Source organism: Pelobates fuscus, chromosome 2 (assembly GCF_036172605.1).
Source record: "Pelobates fuscus isolate aPelFus1 chromosome 2, aPelFus1.pri, whole genome shotgun sequence".
In the NCBI taxonomy this organism is placed as follows: Eukaryota; Metazoa; Chordata; class Amphibia; order Anura; family Pelobatidae; genus Pelobates; species Pelobates fuscus.
In genome coordinates, this window is record NC_086318.1 from 355,733,908 (window position 1) to 355,753,808 (window position 19,901).

Consider the following 19,901-nt stretch of genomic DNA (forward strand, 5'->3'; position numbering starts at 1 on the left):
CAATCCGCTGGTCTACGTTCGTCCCCAAAGTCACACATTTCATGACTCCATCGATAGGAATGACCCTTGCTAGCACCTGTCTTCTCTTCATCCACACTCAACAGGGCTGAAAGAACATTTGTGGTGGCTTTTTCAAAATTCCATGGTGTTCATTAGTAAGTGCTAGCGACCACCCAGCTATTCCTAAGGTTTGGTCTGATTGTCTCAAGCGGCAATTCACTGCCTTGATCCAGAAAATCTTTGTTTCCCAGAAATTCAATCAAACGTTACGTTCTGTTGGAAGACGTAATATAGGTCTCCAATTCTTTATTTCTTCCATTGCATTGAAGCATACAATAAATCAAAAGAAGTCAGGATAAAAAAATTATGAAAAAAAAGCTGAAAAGTTAAAATAAAAAGTGAAATTCTGGCTTAAAACTGGTCTCCAGAAAACATAGATAATAAAAATGATCAAGCCTAGGAAATGATTGTCGCTGCCTGCTTGATGCGGAAAGTAAGAGCCAAAGAAGACGGGTGCCGTGGCTGAAATTATCCTTCGTCAGAATTGGTGAAGTTCTCTATTTTTGTCAAACAAGCAAACACAGGGGAAAGCGCGAACGCAGTCCCCCACTACCATAAATTATGCAGTTGAGTTTCCCACATTTGAGGAAATCGCAGAGGTCAACTGGTACGGAGTGCAATGAACCAGCCTCACTCTGGGAGAGCCACCTTAGGGATCATGGCTATTGCTCCTCTGCCAGGTAAGTATGACATGACGGGTACATTCAAAGGCACGCCCGCTGGGAAGCCTTTCCTTTAGGCTGTGGTGAAATAATAAAGCAAGTTAAAAAAAAAAAGAAGCAAATAAATAATCCAAATGATAGAAGGCTACAAAAGATTACCAAACCTCGTGGCTGATCGTTGTTTTCCTTAGCTACCAGTAATTTTAGTGCCTTCAGGTGGTTAGGTGTGAATAATTGAGCTGGATTCAGGGTGCGAAGGAGCAATTTGCATAAAGGCAAATGCTAGGCCAATGAGCCGAAGGATGGGAATTCGTAGCATGTAGTGAGAATAGTGTGCTGCTGGAAACAAGTGGATTCAGTGGGAGAGAAAGGTAAAAGGGAAATGCAAGGAAGCCAGCGGAAGGAATGGTGCAACAGAGCTCAGGAAGAAACGGGAGTCACGTAAGACACGCCCTAGACATGGGGCGCCATAAACTTTTTTTAAACCAATCTTTCAGTCTCCTTAGAGCCTGTCAAAAATTGCCAATGCTGACTGTATTTCAAGTCATCATGGCGGGGTATTGGGTAAAGTTTTCAATTAGCAATAATCACGCCTCGGATTGACCTCATGGGCTACGATACTGCCACTGCGCAAAGATAACTGTTCAAGTGGGCCAGCTTTTAAGAGCTACCACGTAAGGAAACTTTAAGACAGCGGTGAGAAAAAGTTCATGACCATAAGCCATTGCAAAGGATTGTGGGAGGCAATATTCTAATTAGGCCCGCTTCCTCCTACAGGGAAGCTTAAACCCCAACAAATTCCTCGGTCTTCTTATATGGCATCTTGGAATGGTTCCAAACCTATAACAGAGAGTGAGGGCAACCATATCTTGCAGCAAACCTTGTTCAATTTTTTTTCTCTCTTTGGAAACGGTTTTGCCAAGATTCTACTACAGCAGCCATTAGGCAGAGTACACAATCCGCTGGTCTACGTTCGTCCCCAAAGTCACACATTTCATGACTCCATCGATAGGAATGACCCTTGCCTAGCACCTGTCTTCTCTTCATCCACACTCAACAGGGCTGAAAGAACATTTGTGGTGGCTTTTTCAAAATTCCATGGTGTTCATTAGTAAGTGCTAGCGACCACCCAGCTATTCCTAAGGTTTGGTCTGATTGTCTCAAGCGGCAATTCACTGCCTTGATCCAGAAAATTTTTTTTTCCCAGAAATTCAATCAAACGTTACGTTCTGTTGGAAGACGTAATATAGGTCTCCAATTCTTTATTTCTTCCATTGCATTGAAGCATACAATAAATCAAAAGAAGTCAGGATAAAAAAATGATGAAAAAAAAGCTGAAAAGTTAAAATAAAAAGTGAAATTCTGGCTTAAAACTGGTCTCCAGAAAACATAGATAATAAAAATGATCAAGCCTAGGAAATGATTGTCGCTGCCTGCTTGATGCGGAAAGTAAGAGCCAAAGAAAACGGGTGCCGTGGCTGAAATTATCCTTCGTCAGAATTGGTGAAGTTCTCTATTTTTGTCAAACAAGCAAACACAGGGGAAAGCGCGAACGCAGTCCCCCACTACCATAAATTATGCAGTCGAGTTTCCCACATTTGAGGAAATCGCAGAGGTCAACTGGTACGGAGTGCAATGAACCAGCCTCACTCTGGGAGAGCCACCATAGGGATCATGGCTATTGCTCCCCTGCCAGGTAAGTATGACATGACGGGTACATTCAAAGGCACGCCCGCTGGGAAGCCTTTCCTTTAGGCTGTGGTGAAATAATAAAGCAAGTTAAAAAAAAAAAAAAAAAGAAGAGCAAATAAATAATCCAAATGATAGAAGGCTACAAAAGATTACCAAACCTCGTGGCTGATCGTTGTTTTCCTTAGCTACCAGTAATTTTAGTGCCTTCAGGTGGTTAGGTGTGAATAATTGAGCTGGATTCAGGGTGCGAAGGAGCAATTTGCATAAAGGCAAATGCTAGGCCAATGAGCCGAAGGATGGGAATTCGTAGCATGTAGTGAGAATAGTGTGCTGCCGGAAACAAGTGGATTCAGTGGGAGAGAAAGGTAAAAGGGAAATGCAAGGAAGCCAGCGGAAGGAATGGTGCAACAGAGCTCAGGAAGAAACGGGAGTCACGTAAGACACGCCCTAGACATGGGGCGCCATAAACTTTTTTTAAACCAATCTTTCAGTCTCCTTAGAGCCTGTCAAAAAATGCCAATGCTGACTGTATTTCAAGTCATCATGGCGGGGTATTGGGTAAAGTTTTCAATTAGCAATAATCACGCCTCGGATTGACCTCATGGGCTACGATACTGCCACTGCGCAAAGTTAACTGTTCAAGTGGGCCAGCTTTTAAGAGCTACCACGTAAGGACACTTTAAGACAGCGGTGAGAAAAAGTTCATGACCATAAGCCATTGCAAAGGATTGTGGGAGGCAATATTCTAATTAGGCCCGCTTCCTCCTACAGGGAAGCTTAAACCCCAACAAATTCCTCGGTCTTCTTATATGGCATCTTGGAATGGTTCCAAACCTATAACAGAGAGTGAGGGCAACCATATCTTGCAGCAAACCTTGTACAATTGTTTTTCTCTCTTTGGAAACAGTTTTGCCAAGATTCTACTACAGCAGCCATTAGGCAGAGTACACAATCCGCTGGTCTACGTTCGTCCCCAAAGTCACACATTTCATGACTCCATCGATAGGAATGACCCTTGCCTAGCACCTGTCTTCTCTTCATCCACACTCAACAGGGCTGAAAGAACATTTGTGGTGGCTTTTTCAAAATTCCATGGTGTTCATTAGTAAGTGCTAGCGACCACCCAGCTATTCCTAAGGTTTGGTCTGATTGTCTCAAGCGGCAATTCACTGCCTTGATCCAGAAAATCTTTTTTTCCCAGAAATTCAATCAAACGTTACGTTCTGTTGGAAGACGTAATATAGGTCTCCAATTCTTTATTTCTTCCATTGCATTGAAGCATACAATAAATCAAAAGAAGTCAGGATAAAAAAATGATGAAAAAAAAGCTGAAAAGTTAAAATAAAAAGTGAAATTCTGGCTTAAAACTGGTCTCCAGAAAACATAGATAATAAAAATGATCAAGCCTAGGAAATGATTGTCGCTGCCTGCTTGATGTGGAAAGTAAGAGCCAAAGAAGACGGGTGCCGTGGTTGAAATTATCCTTCGTCAGAATTGGTGAAGTTCTCTATTTTTGTCAAACAAGCAAACACAGGGGAAAGCGCAAACGCAGTCCCCCACTACCATAAATTATGCAGTCGAGTTTCCCACATTTGAGGAAATCGCAGAGGTCAACTGGTACGGAGTGCAATGAACCAGCCTCACTCGGGGAGAGCCACCTTGGGGATCATGGCTATTGCTCCCCTGCCAGGTAAGTATGACATGACGGGTACATTCAAATTCACGCCCGCTGGGAAGCCTTTCCTTTAGGCTGTGGTGAAATAATAAAGCAAGTTAAAAAAAAAAAAAGCAAATAAATAATCCAAATGATAGAAGGCTACAAAAGATTACCAAACCTCGTGGCTGATCGTTGTTTTCCTTAGCTACCAGTAATTTTAGTGCCTTCAGGTGGTTAGGTGTGAATAATTGAGCTGGATTCAGGGTGCGAAGGAGCAATTTGCATAAAGGCAAATGCTAGGCCAATGAGCCGAAGGATGGGAATTCGTAGCATGGAGTGAGAATAGTGTGCTGCCGGAAACAAGTGGATTCAGTGGGAGAGAAAGGTAAAAGGGAAATGCTAAGAAGCCAGCGGAAGGAATGGTGCAACAGAGCTCAGGAAGAAACGGGAGTCACGTAAGACACGCCCTAGACATGGGGCGCCATAAACTTTTATTAAACCAATCTTTCAGTCTCCTTAGAGCCTGTCAAAAATTGCCAATGCTGACTTTATTTCAAGTCATCATGGCGGGGTATGTGGTAAAGTTTTCAATTAGCAATAATCACGCCTCGGATTGACCTCATGGGCTACGATACTGCCACTGCGCTAGCTGTTCAAGTGGGCCAGCTTTTAAGAGCTACCACGTAAGGAAAATTTAAGACAGCGGTGAGAAAAAGTTCATGACCATAAGCCATTGCAAAGGATTATGGGAGGCAATATTCTAATTAGGCCCGCTTCCTCCTACAGGGAAGCTTAAACCCCAACAAACAGAGAGTGAGGGCAACCATATCTTGCAGCAAACCTTGTACAATTTTTTTTCTCTCTTTGGAAACAGTTTTGCCAAGATTCTACTACAGCAGCCATTAGGCAGAGTACACAATCCGCTGGTCTACGTTCGTCCCCAAAGTCACACATTTCATGACTCCATCGATAGGAATGACCCTTGCCTAGCACCTGTCTTCTCTTCATCCACACTCAACAGGGCTGAAAGAACATTTGTGGTGGCTTTTTCAAAATTCCATGGTGTTCATTAGTAAGTGCTAGCGACCACCCAGCTATTCCTAAGGTTTGGTCTGATTGTCTCAAGCGGCAATTCACTGCCTTGATCCAGAAAATCTTTTTTTCCCAGAAATTCAATCAAACGTTACGTTCTGTTGGAAGACGTAATATAGGTCTCCAATTCTTTATTTCTTCCATTGCATTGAAGCATACAATAAATCAAAAGAAGTCAGGATAAAAAAATGATGAAAAAAAAGCTGAAAAGTTAAAATAAAAAGTGAAATTCTGGCTTAAAACTGGTCTCCAGAAAACATAGATAATAAAAATGATCAAGCCTAGGAAATGATTGTCGCTGCCTGCTTGATGTGGAAAGTAAGAGCCAAAGAAGACGGGTGCCGTGGCTGAAATTATCCTTCGTCAGAATTGGTGAAGTTCTCTATTTTTGTCAAACAAGCAAACACAGGGGAAAGCGCGAACGCAGTCCCCCACTACCATAAATTATGCAGTCGAGTTTCCCACATTTGAGGAAATCGCAGAGGTCAACTGGTACGGAGTGCAATGAACCAGCCTCACTCTGGGAGAGCCACCTTAGGGATCATGGCTATTACTCCCCTGCCAGGTAAGTATGACATGACGGGTACATTCAAAGTCACGCCCGCTGGGAAGCCTTTCTTTAGGCTGTGGTGAAATAATAAAGCAAGTTAAAAAAAAAAAAAAGCAAATAAATAATCCAAATGATAGAAGGCTACAAAAGATTACCAAACCTCGTGGCTGATCATTGTTTTCCTTAGCTACCAGTAATTTTAGTGCCTTCAGGTGGTTAGGTGTGAATAATTGAGCTGGATTCAGGGTGCGAAGGAGCAATTTGCATAAAGGCAAATGCTAGGCCAATGAGCCGAAGGATGGGAATTCGTAGCATGTAGTGAGAATAGTGTGCTGCCGGAAACAAGTGAATTCAGTGGGAGAGAAAGGTAAAAGGGAAATGCTAAGAAGCCAGCGGAAGGAATGGTGCAACAGAGCTCAGGAAGAAACGGGAGTCACGTAAGACACGCCCTAGACATGGGGCGCCATAAACTTTTATTAAACCAATCTTTCAGTCTCCTTAGAGCCTGTCAAAAATTGCCAATGCTGACTGTATTTCAAGTCATCATGGCAGGGTATTGGGTAAAGTTTTCAATTAGCAATAATCACGCCTCGGATTGACCTCATGGGCTACGATACTGCCACTGCGCAAAGCTAACTGTTCAAGTGGGCCAGCTTTTAAGAGCTACCACGTAAGGAAACTTTAAGACAGCGGTGAGAAAAAGTTCATGACCATAAGCCATTGCAAAGGATTATGGGAGGCAATATTCTAATTAGGCCCGCTTCCTCCTACAGGGAAGCTTAAACCCCAACAAATTCCTCGGTCTTCTTATATGGCATCTTGGAATGGTTCCAAACCTATAACAGAGAGTGAGGGCAACCATATCTTGCAGCAAACCTTGTACAATTTTTTTTCTCTCTTTGGAAACAGTTTTTCCAAGATTCTACTACAGCAGCCATTAGGCAGAGTACACAATCGCTGGTCTACGTTCGTCCCCAAAGTCACACATTTCATGACTCCATCGATAGGAATGACCCTTGCCTAGCACCTGTCTTCTCTTCATCCACACTCAACAGGGCTGAAAGAACATTTGTGGTGGCTATTTCAAAATTCCATGGTGTTCATTAGTAAGTGCTAGCGACCACCCAGCTATTCCTAAGGTTTGGTCTGATTGTCTCAAGCGGCAATTCACTGCCTTGATCCAGAAAATCTTTTTTTCCCAGAAATTCAATCAAACGTTACGTTCTGTTGGAAGACGTAATATAGGTCTCCAATTCTTTATTTCTTCCATTGCATTGAAGCATACAATAAATCAAAAGAAGTCAGGATAAAAAAATGATGAAAAAAAAGCTGAAAAGTAAAAATAAAAAGTGAAATTCGGGCTTAAAACTGGTCTCCAGAAAACATAGATAATAAAAATGATCAAGCCTAGGAAATGATTGTCGCTGCCTGCTTGATGCGGAAAATAAGAGCGAAAGAAGACGGGTGCCGTGGCTGAAATTATCCTTTGTCAGAATTGGTGAAGTTCTCTATTTTTGTCAAACAAGCAAACACAGGGGAAAGCGCGAACGCAGTCCCCCACTACCATAAATTATGCAGTTGAGTTTCCCACATTTGAGGAAATCGCAGTGGTCAACTGGTACGGAGTGCAATGAACCAGCCTCACTCTGGGAGAGCCACCTTAGGGATCATGGCTATTGCTCCCCAGCCAGGTAAGTATGACATGACGGGTACATTCAAAGGCACGCCCGCTGGGAAGCCTTTCCTTTAGGCTGTGGTGAAATAATAAAGCAAGTTAAAAAAAAAAAAAAGAAGAGCAAATAAATAATCCAAATGATAGAAGGCTACAAAAGATTACCAAACCTCGTGGCTGATCATTGTTTTCCTTAGCTACCAGTAATTTTAGTGCCTTCAGGGGGTTAGGTGTGAATAATTGAGCTGGATTCAGGGTGCGAAGGAGCAATTTGCATAAAGGCAAATGCTAGGCCAATGAGCCGAAGGATGGGAATTCGTAGCATGGAGTGAGAATAGTGTGCTGCCGGAAACAAGTGGATTCAGTGGGAGAGAAAGGTAAAAGGGAAATGCTAAGAAGCCAGCGGAAGGAATGGTGCAACAGAGCTCAGGAAGAAACGGGAGTCACGTAAGACACGCCCTAGACATGGGGCGCCATAAACTTTTATTAAACCAATCTTTCAGTCTCCTTAGAGCCTGTCAAAAATTGCCAATGCTGACTGTATTTCAAGTCATCATGGCGGGGTATTGGGTAAAGTTTTCAATTAGCAATAATCACGCCTTGGATTGACCTCATGGGCTACGATACTGCCACTGCGCAAAGCTAGCTGTTCAAGTGGGCCAGCTTTTAAGAGCTACCACGTAAGGACACTTTAAGACAGCGGTGAGAAAAAGTTCATGACCATAAGCCATTGCAAAGGATTATGGGAGGCAATATTCTAATTAGGCCCGCTTCCTCCTACAGGGAAGCTTAAACCCCAACAAATTCCTCGGTCTTCTTATATGGCATCTTGGAATGGTTCCAAACCTATAACAGAGAGTGAGGGCAACCATATCTTGCAGCAAACCTTGTACAATTTTTTTTCTCTCTTTGGAAACAGTTTTGCCAAGATTCTACTACAGCAGCCATTAGGCAGAGTACACAATCCGCTGGTCTACGTTCGTCCCCAAAGTCACACATTTCATGACTCCATCGATAGGAATGACCCTTGCCTAGCACCTGTCTTCTCTTCATCCACACTCAACAGGGCTGAAAGAACATTTGTGGTGGCTATTTCAAAATTCCATGGTGTTCATTAGTAAGTGCTAGCAACCACCCAGCTATTCCTAAGGTTTGGTCTGATTGTCTCAAGCGGCAATTCACTGCCTTGATCCAGAAAATCTTTTTTTCCCAGAAATTCAATCAAACGTTACGTTCTGTTGGAAGACGTAATATAGGTCTCCAATTCTTTATTTCTTCCATTGCATTGAAGCATACAATAAATCAAAAGAAGTCAGGATAAAAAAATGATGAAAAAAAAGCTGAAAAGTTAAAATAAAAAGTGAAATTCTGGCTTAAAACTGGTCTCCAGAAAATATAGATAATAAAAATGATGAAGCCTAGGAAATGATTGTCGCTGCCTGCTTGATGTGGAAAGTAAGAGCCAAAGAAGACGGGTGCCGTGGCTGAAATTATCCTTCATCAGAATTGGTGAAGTTCTCTATTTTTGTCAAACAAGCAAACACAGGGGAAAGCGCGAACGCAGTCCCCCACTACCATAAATTATGCAGTCGAGTTTCCCACATTTGAGGAAATCGCAGAGGTCAACTGGTACGGAGTGCAATGAACCAGCCTCACTCTGGGAGAGCCACCTTAGGGATCATGGCTATTGCTCCCCTGCCAGGTAAGTATGACATGACGGGTACATTCAAAGGCACGCCCGCTGGGAAGCCTTTCCTTTAGGCTGTGGTGAAATAATAAAGCAAGTTAAAAAAAAAAAAAGCAAATAAATAATCCAAATGATAGAAGGCTACAAAAGATTACCAAACCTCGTGGCTGATCGTTGTTTTCCTTAGCTACCAGTAATTTTAGTGCCTTCAGGTGGTTAGGTGTGAATAATTGAGCTGGATTCAGGGTGCGAAGGAGCAATTTGCATAAAGGCAAATGCTAGGCCAATGAGCCGAAGGATGGGAATTCGTAGCATGGAGTGAGAATAGTGTGCTGCCGGAAACAAGTGGATTCAGTGGGAGAGAAAGGTAAAAGGGAAATGCTAAGAAGCCAGCGGAAGGAATGGTGCAACAGAGCTCAGGAAGAAACGGGAGTCACGTAAGACACGCCCTAGACATGGGGCGCCATAAACTTTTATTAAACCAATCTTTCAGTCTCCTTAGAGCCTGTCAAAAATTGCCAATGCTGACTGTATTTCAAGTCATCATGGCGGGGTATTGGGTAAAGTTTTCAATTAGCAATAATCACGCCTCGGATTGACCTCATGGGCTACGATACTGCCACTGCGCAAAGTTAACTGTTCAAGTAGGGCAGCTTTTAAGAGCTACCACGTAAGGACACTTTAAGACAGCGGTGAGAAAAAGTTCATGACCATAAGCCATTGCAAAGGATTGTGGGAGGCAATATTCTAATTAGGCCCGCTTCCTCCTACAGGGAAGCTTAAACCCCAACAAATTCCTCGGTCTTCTTATATGGCATCTTGGAATGGTTCCAAACCTTTAACAGAGAGTGAGGGCAACCATATCTTGCAGCAAACCTTGTACAATTTTTTTTCTCTCTTTGGAAACGGTTTTGCCAAGATTCTACTACAGCAGCCATTAGGCAGAGTACACAATCCGCTGGTCTACGTTCGTCCCCAAAGTCACACATTTCATGACTCCATCGATAGGAATGACCCTTGCCTAGCACCTGTCTTCTCTTCATCCACACTCAACAGGGCTGAAAGAACATTTGTGGTGGCTTTTTCAAAATTCCATGGTGTTCATTAGTAAGTGCTAGCGACCACCCAGCTATTCCTAAGGTTTGGTCTGATTGTCTCAAGCGGCAATTCACTGCCTTGATCCAGAAAATCTTTTTTTCCCAGAAATTCAATCAAACGTTACGTTCTGTTGGAAGACGTAATATAGGTCTCCAATTCTTTATTTCTTCCATTGCATTGAAGCATACAATAAATCAAAAGAAGTCAGGATAAAAAAATGATGAAAAAAAAGCTGAAAAGTTAAAATAAAAAGTGAAATTCTGGCTTAAAACTGGTCTCCAGAAAACATAGATAATAAAAATGATCAAGCCTAGGAAATGATTGTCGCTGCCTGCTTGATGCGGAAAGTAAGAGCCAAAGAAGACGGGTGCCGTGGCTGAAATTATCCTTCGTCAGAATTGGTGAAGTTCTCTATTTTTGTCAAACAAGCAAACACAGGGGAAAGCGCGAACGCAGTCCCCCACTACCATAAATTATGCAGTCGAGTTTCCCACATTTGAGGAAATCGCAAAGGTCAACTGGTACGGAGTGCAATGAACCAGCCTCACTCTGGGAGAGCCACCTTAGGGATCATGGCTATTGCTCCCCTGCCAGGTAAGTATGACATGATGGGTACATTCAAAGGCACGCCCGCTGGGAAGCCTTTCCTTTAGGCTGTGGTGAAATAATAAAGCAAGTTAAAAAAAAAAAAAAAAAAAGCAAATAAATAATCCAAATGATAGAAGGCTACAAAAGATTACCAAACCTCGTGGCTGATCGTTGTTTTCCTTAGCTACCAGTAATTTTAGTGCCTTCAGGTGGTTAGGTGTGAATAATTGAGCTGGATTCAGGGTGCGAAGGAGCAATTTGCATAAAGACAAATGCTAGGCCAATGAGCCGAAGGATGGGAATTCGTAGCATGTAGTGAGAATAGTGTGCTGCCGGAAACAAGTGAATTCAGTGGGAGAGAAAGGTAAAAGGGAAATGCTAAGAAGCCAGCGGAAGGAATGGTGCAACAGAGCTCAGCAAGAAACGGGAGTCACGTAAGACACGCCCTAGACATGGGGCGCCATAAACTTTTATTAAACCAATCTTTCAGTCTCCTTAGAGCCTGTCAAAAATTGCCAATGCTGACTGTATTTCAAGTCATCATGGCGGGGTATTGGGTAAAGTTTTCAATTAGCAATAATCACGCCTCGGATTGACCTCATGGGCTACGATACTGCCACTGCGCAAAGTTAACTGTTCAAGTGGGCCAGCTTTTAAGAGCTACCACGTAAGGACACTTTAAGACAGCGGTGAGAAAAAGTTCATGACCATAAGCCATTGCAAAGGATTATGGGAGGCAATATTCTAATTAGGCCCGCTTCCTCCTACAGGGAAGCTTAAACCCCAACAAATTCCTCGGTCTTCTTATATGGCATCTTGGAATGGTTCCAAACCTATAACAGAGAGTGAGGGCAACCATATCTTGCAGCAAACCTTGTACAATTTTTTTTCTCTCTTTGGAAACGGTTTTGCCAAGATTCTACTACAGCAGCCATTAGGCAGAGTACACAATCCGCTGGTCTACGTTCGTCCCCAAAGTCACACATTTCATGACTCCATCGATAGGAATGACCCTTGCCTAGCACCTGTCTTCTCTTCATCCACACTCAACAGGGCTGAAAGAACATTTGTGGTGGCTTTTTCAAAATTCCATGGTGTTCATTAGTAAGTGCTAGCGACCACCCAGCTATTCCTAAGGTTTGGTCTGATTGTCTCAAGCGGCAATTCACTGCCTTGATCCAGAAAATCTTTTTTTCCCAGAAATTCAATCAAACGTTACGTTCTGTTGGAAGACGTAATATAGGTCTCCAATTCTTTATTTCTTCCATTGCATTGAAGCATACAATAAATCAAAAGAAGTAAGGATAAAAAAATGATGAAAAAAAAGCTGAAAAGTTAAAATAAAAAGTGAAATTCTGGCTTAAAACTGGTCTCCAGAAAACATAGATAATAAAAATGATCAAGCCTAGGAAATGATTGTCGCTGCCTGCTTGATGCGGAAAGTAAGAGCCAAAGAAGACGGGTGCCGTGGCTGAAATTATCCTTCGTCAGAATTGGTGAAGTTCTCTATTTTTGTCAAACAAGCAAACACAGGGGAAAGCGCGAACGCAGTCCCCCACTACCATAAATTATGCAGTCGAGTTTCCCACATTTGAGGAAATCGCAGAGGTCAACTGGTACGGAGTGCAATGAACCAGCCTCACTCTGGGAGAGCCACCTTAGGGATCATGGCTATTGCTCCCCTGCCAGGTAAGTATGACATGACGGGTACATTCAAAGGCACGCCCGCTGGGAAGCCTTTCCTTTAGGCTGTGGTGAAATAATAAAGCAAGTTAAAAAAAAAAAAAGCAAATAAATAATCCAAATGATAGAAGGCTACAAAAGATTACCAAACCTCGTGGCTGATCGTTGTTTTCCTTAGCTACCAGTAATTTTAGTGCCTTCAGGTGGTTAGGTGTGAATAATTGAGCTGGATTCAGGGTGCGAAGGAGCAATTTGCATAAAGACAAATGCTAGGCCAATGAGCCGAAGGATGGGAATTCGTAGCATGTAGTGAGAATAGTGTGCTGCCGGAAACAAGTGAATTCAGTGGGAGAGAAAGGTAAAAGGGAAATGCTAAGAAGCCAGCGGAAGGAATGGTGCAACAGAGCTCAGGAAGAAACGGGAGTCACGTAAGACACGCCCTAGACATGGGGCGCCATAAACTTTTATTAAACCAATCTTTCAGTCTCCTTAGAGCCTGTCAAAAATTGCCAATGCTGACTGTATTTCAAGTCATCATGGCGGGGTATTGGGTAAAGTTTTCAATTAGCAATAATCACGCCTCGGATTGACCTCATGGGCTACGATACTGCCACTGCGCAAAGTTAACTGTTCAAGTGGGCCAGCTTTTAAGAGCTACCACGTAAGGACACTTTAAGACAGCGGTGAGAAAAAGTTCATGACCATAAGCCATTGCAAAGGATTATGGGAGGCAATATTCTAATTAGGCCCGCTTCCTCCTACAGGGAAGCTTAAACCCCAACAAATTCCTCGGTCTTCTTATATGGCATCTTGGAATGGTTCCAAACCTATAACAGAGAGTGAGGGCAACCATATCTTGCAGCAAACCTTGTACAATTTATTTTCTCTCTTTGGAAACAGTTTTGCCAAGATTCTACTACAGCAGCCATTAGGCAGAGTACACAATCCGCTGGTCTACGTTCGTCCCCAAAGTCACACATTTCATGACTCCATCGATAGGAATGACCCTTGCCTAGCACCTGTCTTCTCTTCATCCACACTCAACAGGGCTGAAAGAACATTTGTGGTGGCTTTTTCAAAATTCCATGGTGTTCATTAGTAAGTGCTAGCGACCACCCAGCTATTCCTAAGGTTTGGTCTGATTGTCTCAAGCGGCAATTCACTGCCTTGATCCAGAAAATCTTTTTTTCCCAGAAATTCAATCAAACGTTACGTTCTGTTGGAAGACGTAATATAGGTCTCCAATTCTTTATTTCTTCCATTGCATTGAAGCATACAATAAATCAAAAGAAGTAAGGATAAAAAAATGATGAAAAAAAAGCTGAAAAGTTAAAATAAAAAGTGAAATTCTGGCTTAAAACTGGTCTCCAGAAAACATAGATAATAAAAATGATCAAGCCTAGGAAATGATTGTCGCTGCCTGCTTGATGCGGAAAGTAAGAGCCAAAGAAGACGGGTGCCGTGGCTGAAATTATCCTTCGTCAGAATTGGTGAAGTTCTCTATTTTTGTCAAACAAGCAAACACAGGGGAAAGCGCGAACGCAGTCCCCCACTACCATAAATTATGCAGTCGAGTTTCCCACATTTGAGGAAATCGCAGAGGTCAACTGGTACGGAGTGCAATGAACCAGCCTCACTCTGGGAGAGCCACCTTAGGGATCATGGCTATTGTTCCCCTGCCAGGTAAGTATGACATGACGGGTACATTCAAAGGCACGCCCGCTGGGAAGCCTTTCCTTTGGGCTGTGGTGAAATAATAAAGCAAGTTAAAAAAAAAAAAAAAAAAAAGCAAATAAATAATCCAAATGATAGAAGGCTACAAAAGATTACCAAACCTCGTGGCTGATCGTTGTTTTCCTTAGCTACCAGTAATTTTAGTGCCTTCAGGTGGTTAGGTGTGAATAATTGAGCTGGATTCAGGGTGCGAAGGAGCAATTTGCATAAAGGCAAATGCTAGGCCAATGAGCCGAAGGATGGGAATTCGTAGCATGTAGTGAGGATAGTGTGCTGCCGGAAACAAGTGAATTCAGTGGGAGAGAAAGGTAAAAGGGAAATGCTAAGAAGCCAGCGGAAGGAATGGTGCAACAGAGCTCAGGAAGAAACGGGAGTCACGTAAGACACGCCCTAGACATGGGGCGCCATAAACTTTTATTAAACCAATCTTTCAGTCTCCTTAGAGCCTGTCAAAAATTGCCAATGCTGACTGTATTTCAAGTCATCATGGCGGGGTATTGGGTAAAGTTTTCAATTAGCAATAATCACGCCTCGGATTGACCTCATGGGCTACGATACTGCCACTGCGCAAAGTTAACTGTTCAAGTGGGCCAGCTTTTAAGAGCTACCACGTAAGGACACTTTAAGACAGCGGTGAGAAAAAGTTCATGACCATAAGCCATTGCAAAGGATTATGGGAGGCAATATTCTAATTAGGCCCGCTTCCTCCTACAGGGAAGCTTAAACCCCAACAAATTCCTCGGTCTTCTTATATGGCATCTTGGAATGGTTCCAAACCTATAACAGAGAGTGAGGGCAACCATATCTTGCAGCAAACCTTGTACAATTTTTTTTCTCTCTTTGGAAACAGTTTTGCCAAGATTCTACTACAGCAGCCATTAGGCAGAGTACACAATCGCTGGTCTACGTTCGTCCCCAAAGTCACACATTTCATGACTCCATCGATAGGAATGACCCTTGCCTAGCACCTGTCTTCTCTTCATCCACACTCAACAGGGCTGAAAGAACATTTGTGGTGGCTATTTCAAAATTCCATGGTGTTCATTAGTAAGTGCTAGCAACCACCCAGCTATTCCTAAGGTTTGGTCTGATTGTCTCAAGCGGAAATTCACTGCCTTGATCCAGAAAATCTTTTTTTCCCAGAAATTCAATCAAACGTTAAGTTCTGTTGGAAGACGTAATATAGGTCTCCAATTCTTTATTTCTTCCATTGCATTGAAGCATACAATAAATCAAAAGAAGTCAGGATAAAAAAAAGCTGAAAAGTTAAAATAAAAAGTGAAATTCTGGCTTAAAACTGGTCTCCAGAAAACATAGATAATAAAAATGATCAAGCCTAGGAAATGATTGTCGCTGCCTGCTTGATGCGGAAAGTAAGAGCCAAAGAAGACGGGTGCCGTTGTTGAAATTATCCTTCGTCAGAATTGGTGAAGTTCTCTATTTTTGTCAAACAAGCAAACACAGGGGAAAGCGCGAACGCAGTCCCCCACTACCATAAATTATGCAGTCGAGTTTCCCACATTTGAGGAAATCGCAGAGGTCAACTAGTACGGAGTGCAATGAACCAGCCTCACTCTGGGAGAGCCACCTTAGGGATCATGGCTATTGCTCCCCTGCCAGGTAAGTATGACATGACGGGTACATTCAAAGGCACGCCTGCTGGGAAGCCTTTCCTTTAGGCTGTGGTGAAATAATAAAGCAAGTAAAAAAAAAAAAAAAGCAAATAAATAATCCAAATGATAGAAGGCTACAAAAGATTACCAAACCTCGTGGCTGATCTTGTTTTCCTTAGCTACCAGTAATTTTAGTGCCTTCAGGTGGTTAGGTGTGAATAATTGAGCTGGATTCAGGGTGCGAAGGAGCAATTTGCATAAAGGCAAATGCTAGGCCAATGAGCCGAAGGATGGGAATTCGTAGCATGTAGTGAGAATAGTGTGCTGCCGGAAACAAGTGAATTCAGTGGGAGAGAAAGGTAAAAGGGAAATGCTAAGAAGCCAGCGGAAGGAATGGTGCAACAGAGCTCAGGAAGAAACGGGAGTCACGTAAGACACGCCCTAGACATGGGGCGCCATAAACTTTTATTAAACCAATCTTTCAGTCTCCTTAGAGCCTGTCAAAAATTGCCAATGCTGACTGTATTTCAAGTCATCATGGCGGGGTATTGGGTAAAGTTTTCAATTAGCAATAATCACGCCTTGGATTGACCTCATGGGCTACGATACTGCCACTGCGCAAAGCTAGCTGTTCAAGTGGGCCAGCTTTTAAGAGCTACCACGTAAGGACACTTTAAGACAGCGGTGAGAAAAAGTTCATGACCATAAGCCATTGCAAAGGATTATGGGAGGCAATATTCTAATTAGGCCCGCTTCCTCCTACAGGGAAGCTTAAACCCCAACAAATTCCTCGGTCTTCTTATATGGCATCTTGGAATGGTTCCAAACCTATAACAGAGAGTGAGGGCAACCATATCTTGCAGCAAACCTTGTACAATTTTTTTTCTCTCTTTGGAAACAGTTTTGCCAAGATTCTACTACAGCAGCCATTAGGCAGAGTACACAATCCGCTGGTCTACGTTCGTCCCCAAAGTCACACATTTCATGACTCCATCGATAGGAATGACCCTTGCCTAGCACCTGTCTTCTCTTCATCCACACTCAACAGGGCTGAAAGAACATTTGTGGTGGCTTTTTCAAAATTCCATGGTGTTCATTAGTAAGTGCTAGCGACCACCCAGCTATTCCTAAGGTTTGGTCTGATTGTCTCAAGCGGCAATTCACTGCCTTGATCCAGAAAATCTTTTTTTCCCAGAAATTCAATCAAACGTTACGTTCTGTTGGAAGACGTAATATAGGTCTCCAATTCTTTATTTCTTCCATTGCATTGAAGCATACAATAAATCAAAAGAAGTCAGGATAAAAAAATGATGGAAAAAAAAGCTGAAAAGTTAAAATAAAAAGTGAAATTCTGGCTTAAAACCGGTCTCCAGAAAACATAGATAATAAAAATGATCAAGCCTAGGAAATGATTGTCGCTGCCTGCTTGATGTGGAAAGTAAGAGCCAAAGAATACGGGTGCCGTGGCTGAAATTATCCTTCATCAGAATTGGTGAAGTTCTCTATTTTTGTCAAACAAGCAAACACAGGGGAAAGCGCGAACGCAGTCCCCCACTACCATAAATTATGCAGTCGAGTTTCCCACATTTGAGGAAATCGCAGAGGTCAACTGGTACGGAGTGCAATGAACCAGCCTCACTCTGGGAGAGCCACCTTAGGGATCATGGCTATTGCTCCCCTGCCAGGTAAGTATGACATGACGGGTACATTCAAAGGCACGCCCGCTGGGAAGCCGTTCCTTTAGGCTGTGGTGAAATAATAAAGCAAGTTAAAAAAAAAAAGCAAATAAATAATCCAAATGATAGAAGGCTACAAAAGATTACCAAACCTCGTGGCTGATCGTTGTTTTCCTTAGCTACCAGTAATTTTAGTGCCTTCAGGTGGTTAGGTGTGAATAATTGAGCTGGATTCAGGGTGCGAAGGAGCAATTTGCATAAAGGCAAATGCTAGGCCAATGAGCCGAAGGATGGGAATTCGTAGCATGTAGTGAGAATAGTGTGCTGCCGGAAACAAGTGAATTCAGTGGGAGAGAAAGGTAAAAGGGAAATGCTAAGAAGCCAGCGGAAGGAATGGTGCAACAGAGCTCAGGAAGAAACGGGAGTCACGTAAGACACGCCCTAGACATGGGGCGCCATAAACTTTTATTAAACCAATCTTTCAGTCTCCTTAGAGCCTGTCAAAAATTGCCAATGCTGACTGTATTTCAAGTCATCATGGCGGGGTATTGGGTAAAGTTTTCAATTAGCAATAATCACGCCTCGGATTGACCTCATGGGCTACGATACTGCCACTGCGCAAAGCTAGCTGTTCAAGTGGGCCAGCTTTTAAGAGCTACCACGTAAGGAAACTTTAAGACAGCGGTGAGAAAAAGTTCATGACCATAAGCCATTGCAAAGGATTATGGGAGGCAATATTCTAATTAGGCCCGCTTCCTCCTACAGGGAAGCTTAAACCCCAACAAATTCCTCGGTCTTCTTATATGGCATCTTGGAATGGTTCCAAACCTATAACAGAGAGTGAGGGCAACCATATCTTGCAGCAAACCTTGTACAATTTTTTTTCTCTCTTTGGAAACAGTTTTGCCAAGATTCTACTACAGCAGCCATTAGGCAGAGTACACAATCCGCTGGTCTACGTTCGTCCCCAAAGTCACACATTTCATGACTCCATCGATAGGAATGACCCTTGCCTAGCACCTGTCTTCTCTTCCTCCACACTCAACAGGGCTGAAAGAACATTTGTGGTGGCTTTTTCAAAATTCCATGGTGTTCATTAGTAAGTGCTAGCGACCACCCAGCTATTCCTAAAGTTTGGTCTGATTGTCTCAAGCAGCAATTCACTGCCTTGATCCAGAAAATCTTTTTTTCCCAGAAATTCAATCAAACGTTACGTTCTGTTGGAAGACGTAATATAGGTCTCCAATTCTTTATTTCTTCCATTGCATTGAAGCATACAATAAATCAAAAGAAGTCAGGATAAAAAAATGATGAAAAAAAAGCTGAAAAGTTAAAATAAAAAGTGAAATTCTGGCTTAAAACTGGTCTCCAGAAAACATAGATAATAAAAATGATCAAGCCTAGGAAATGATTGTCGCTGCCTGCTTGATGTGGAAAGTAAGAGCCAAAGAAGACGGGTGCCGTGGCTGAAATTATCCTTCGTCAGAATTGGTGAAGTTCTCTATTTTTGTCAAACAAGCAAACACAGGGGAAAGCGCGAACGCAGTCCCCCACTACCATAAATTATGCAGTTGAGTTTCCCACATTTGAGGAAATCGCAGAGGTCAACTGGTACGGAGTGCAATGAACCAGCCTCACTCTGGGAGAGCCACCTTAGGAATCATGGCTATTGCTCCCCTGCCAGGTAAGTATGACATGACGGGTACATTCAAAGGCACGCCCGCTGGGAAGCCTTTCCTTTAGGCTGTGGTGAAATAATAAAGCAAGTTAAAAAAAAAAAAAAAGAAGAGCAAATAAATAATCCAAATGATAGAAGGCTACAAAAGATTACCAAACCTCGTGGCTGATCGTTGTTTTCCTTTGCTACCAGTAATTTTAGTGCCTTCAGGTGGTTAGGTGTGAATAATTGAGCTGGATTCAGGGTGCGAAGGAGCAATTTGCATAAAGGCAAATGCTAGGCCAATGAGCCGAAGGATGGGAATTCGTAGCATAGAGTGAGAATAGTGTGCTGCCGGAAACAAGTGGATTCAGTGGGAGAGAAAGGTAAAAGGGAAATGCAAGGAAGCCAGCGGAAGGAATGGTGCAACAGAGCTCAGGAAGAAACGGGAGTCACGTAAGACACGCCCTAGACATGGGGGGGCCATAAACTTTTTTTAAACCAATCTTTCAGTCTCCTTAGAGCCTGTCAAAAATTGCCAATGCTGACTGTATTTCAAGTCATCATGGCGGGGTATTGGGTAAAGTTTTCAATTAGCAATAATCACGCCTCGGATTGACCTCATGGGCTACGATACTGCCACTGCGCAAAGTTAACTGTTCAAGTGGGCCAGCTTTTAAGAGCTACCACGTAAGGACACTTTAAGACAGCGGTGAGAAAAAGTTCATGACCATAAGCCATTGCAAAGGATTGTGGGAGGCAATATTCTAATTAGGCCCG

General features: G+C 42.8%; 24 non-coding genes across 24 annotated transcripts; all 24 read right to left on the reverse strand.

Annotated features, from left to right (window-relative positions):
- Window positions 1-581: 581 nt before the first annotated feature.
- Window positions 582-748, reverse strand: LOC134591208 (U1 spliceosomal RNA). The gene has a single exon (XR_010088019.1). It is a non-coding gene; the product is annotated as a U1 spliceosomal RNA (small nuclear RNA).
- Window positions 749-1,219: 471 nt separating this feature from the next.
- LOC134591960 (U4 spliceosomal RNA) lies at window positions 1,220-1,360 on the reverse strand. Its single transcript, XR_010088654.1, has one exon. It is a non-coding gene; the product is annotated as a U4 spliceosomal RNA (small nuclear RNA).
- An 899-nt stretch (window positions 1,361-2,259) lies between these two features.
- On the reverse strand, window positions 2,260-2,426 carry LOC134590388 (U1 spliceosomal RNA). The gene has a single exon (XR_010087320.1). It is a non-coding gene; the product is annotated as a U1 spliceosomal RNA (small nuclear RNA).
- A 479-nt stretch (window positions 2,427-2,905) lies between these two features.
- Window positions 2,906-3,046, reverse strand: LOC134593637 (U4 spliceosomal RNA). Its single transcript, XR_010090091.1, has one exon. It is a non-coding gene; the product is annotated as a U4 spliceosomal RNA (small nuclear RNA).
- An 899-nt stretch (window positions 3,047-3,945) lies between these two features.
- LOC134590850 (U1 spliceosomal RNA) lies at window positions 3,946-4,112 on the reverse strand. The gene has a single exon (XR_010087714.1). It is a non-coding gene; the product is annotated as a U1 spliceosomal RNA (small nuclear RNA).
- Window positions 4,113-4,582: 470 nt separating this feature from the next.
- On the reverse strand, window positions 4,583-4,723 carry LOC134593844 (U4 spliceosomal RNA). The gene has a single exon (XR_010090268.1). It is a non-coding gene; the product is annotated as a U4 spliceosomal RNA (small nuclear RNA).
- An 846-nt stretch (window positions 4,724-5,569) lies between these two features.
- LOC134589627 (U1 spliceosomal RNA) lies at window positions 5,570-5,736 on the reverse strand. Its single transcript, XR_010086673.1, has one exon. It is a non-coding gene; the product is annotated as a U1 spliceosomal RNA (small nuclear RNA).
- Window positions 5,737-6,206: 470 nt separating this feature from the next.
- On the reverse strand, window positions 6,207-6,347 carry LOC134593346 (U4 spliceosomal RNA). The gene has a single exon (XR_010089841.1). It is a non-coding gene; the product is annotated as a U4 spliceosomal RNA (small nuclear RNA).
- An 898-nt stretch (window positions 6,348-7,245) lies between these two features.
- Window positions 7,246-7,412, reverse strand: LOC134591503 (U1 spliceosomal RNA). The gene has a single exon (XR_010088274.1). It is a non-coding gene; the product is annotated as a U1 spliceosomal RNA (small nuclear RNA).
- A 476-nt stretch (window positions 7,413-7,888) lies between these two features.
- Window positions 7,889-8,029, reverse strand: LOC134593592 (U4 spliceosomal RNA). Its single transcript, XR_010090052.1, has one exon. It is a non-coding gene; the product is annotated as a U4 spliceosomal RNA (small nuclear RNA).
- An 899-nt stretch (window positions 8,030-8,928) lies between these two features.
- Window positions 8,929-9,095, reverse strand: LOC134590158 (U1 spliceosomal RNA). Its single transcript, XR_010087124.1, has one exon. It is a non-coding gene; the product is annotated as a U1 spliceosomal RNA (small nuclear RNA).
- Window positions 9,096-9,565: 470 nt separating this feature from the next.
- LOC134593034 (U4 spliceosomal RNA) lies at window positions 9,566-9,706 on the reverse strand. Its single transcript, XR_010089574.1, has one exon. It is a non-coding gene; the product is annotated as a U4 spliceosomal RNA (small nuclear RNA).
- An 899-nt stretch (window positions 9,707-10,605) lies between these two features.
- On the reverse strand, window positions 10,606-10,772 carry LOC134590488 (U1 spliceosomal RNA). Its single transcript, XR_010087405.1, has one exon. It is a non-coding gene; the product is annotated as a U1 spliceosomal RNA (small nuclear RNA).
- Window positions 10,773-11,248: 476 nt separating this feature from the next.
- LOC134593035 (U4 spliceosomal RNA) lies at window positions 11,249-11,389 on the reverse strand. Its single transcript, XR_010089575.1, has one exon. It is a non-coding gene; the product is annotated as a U4 spliceosomal RNA (small nuclear RNA).
- Window positions 11,390-12,288: 899 nt separating this feature from the next.
- On the reverse strand, window positions 12,289-12,455 carry LOC134590160 (U1 spliceosomal RNA). The gene has a single exon (XR_010087125.1). It is a non-coding gene; the product is annotated as a U1 spliceosomal RNA (small nuclear RNA).
- Window positions 12,456-12,925: 470 nt separating this feature from the next.
- Window positions 12,926-13,066, reverse strand: LOC134593036 (U4 spliceosomal RNA). The gene has a single exon (XR_010089576.1). It is a non-coding gene; the product is annotated as a U4 spliceosomal RNA (small nuclear RNA).
- An 899-nt stretch (window positions 13,067-13,965) lies between these two features.
- LOC134590713 (U1 spliceosomal RNA) lies at window positions 13,966-14,132 on the reverse strand. Its single transcript, XR_010087596.1, has one exon. It is a non-coding gene; the product is annotated as a U1 spliceosomal RNA (small nuclear RNA).
- A 477-nt stretch (window positions 14,133-14,609) lies between these two features.
- LOC134593037 (U4 spliceosomal RNA) lies at window positions 14,610-14,750 on the reverse strand. Its single transcript, XR_010089577.1, has one exon. It is a non-coding gene; the product is annotated as a U4 spliceosomal RNA (small nuclear RNA).
- An 886-nt stretch (window positions 14,751-15,636) lies between these two features.
- LOC134590369 (U1 spliceosomal RNA) lies at window positions 15,637-15,803 on the reverse strand. Its single transcript, XR_010087303.1, has one exon. It is a non-coding gene; the product is annotated as a U1 spliceosomal RNA (small nuclear RNA).
- A 470-nt stretch (window positions 15,804-16,273) lies between these two features.
- Window positions 16,274-16,414, reverse strand: LOC134593593 (U4 spliceosomal RNA). The gene has a single exon (XR_010090053.1). It is a non-coding gene; the product is annotated as a U4 spliceosomal RNA (small nuclear RNA).
- A 900-nt stretch (window positions 16,415-17,314) lies between these two features.
- LOC134590161 (U1 spliceosomal RNA) lies at window positions 17,315-17,481 on the reverse strand. The gene has a single exon (XR_010087126.1). It is a non-coding gene; the product is annotated as a U1 spliceosomal RNA (small nuclear RNA).
- A 468-nt stretch (window positions 17,482-17,949) lies between these two features.
- LOC134592615 (U4 spliceosomal RNA) lies at window positions 17,950-18,090 on the reverse strand. Its single transcript, XR_010089217.1, has one exon. It is a non-coding gene; the product is annotated as a U4 spliceosomal RNA (small nuclear RNA).
- Window positions 18,091-18,989: 899 nt separating this feature from the next.
- Window positions 18,990-19,156, reverse strand: LOC134591334 (U1 spliceosomal RNA). The gene has a single exon (XR_010088129.1). It is a non-coding gene; the product is annotated as a U1 spliceosomal RNA (small nuclear RNA).
- Window positions 19,157-19,634: 478 nt separating this feature from the next.
- Window positions 19,635-19,775, reverse strand: LOC134593038 (U4 spliceosomal RNA). Its single transcript, XR_010089578.1, has one exon. It is a non-coding gene; the product is annotated as a U4 spliceosomal RNA (small nuclear RNA).
- Window positions 19,776-19,901: the final 126 nt, after the last annotated feature.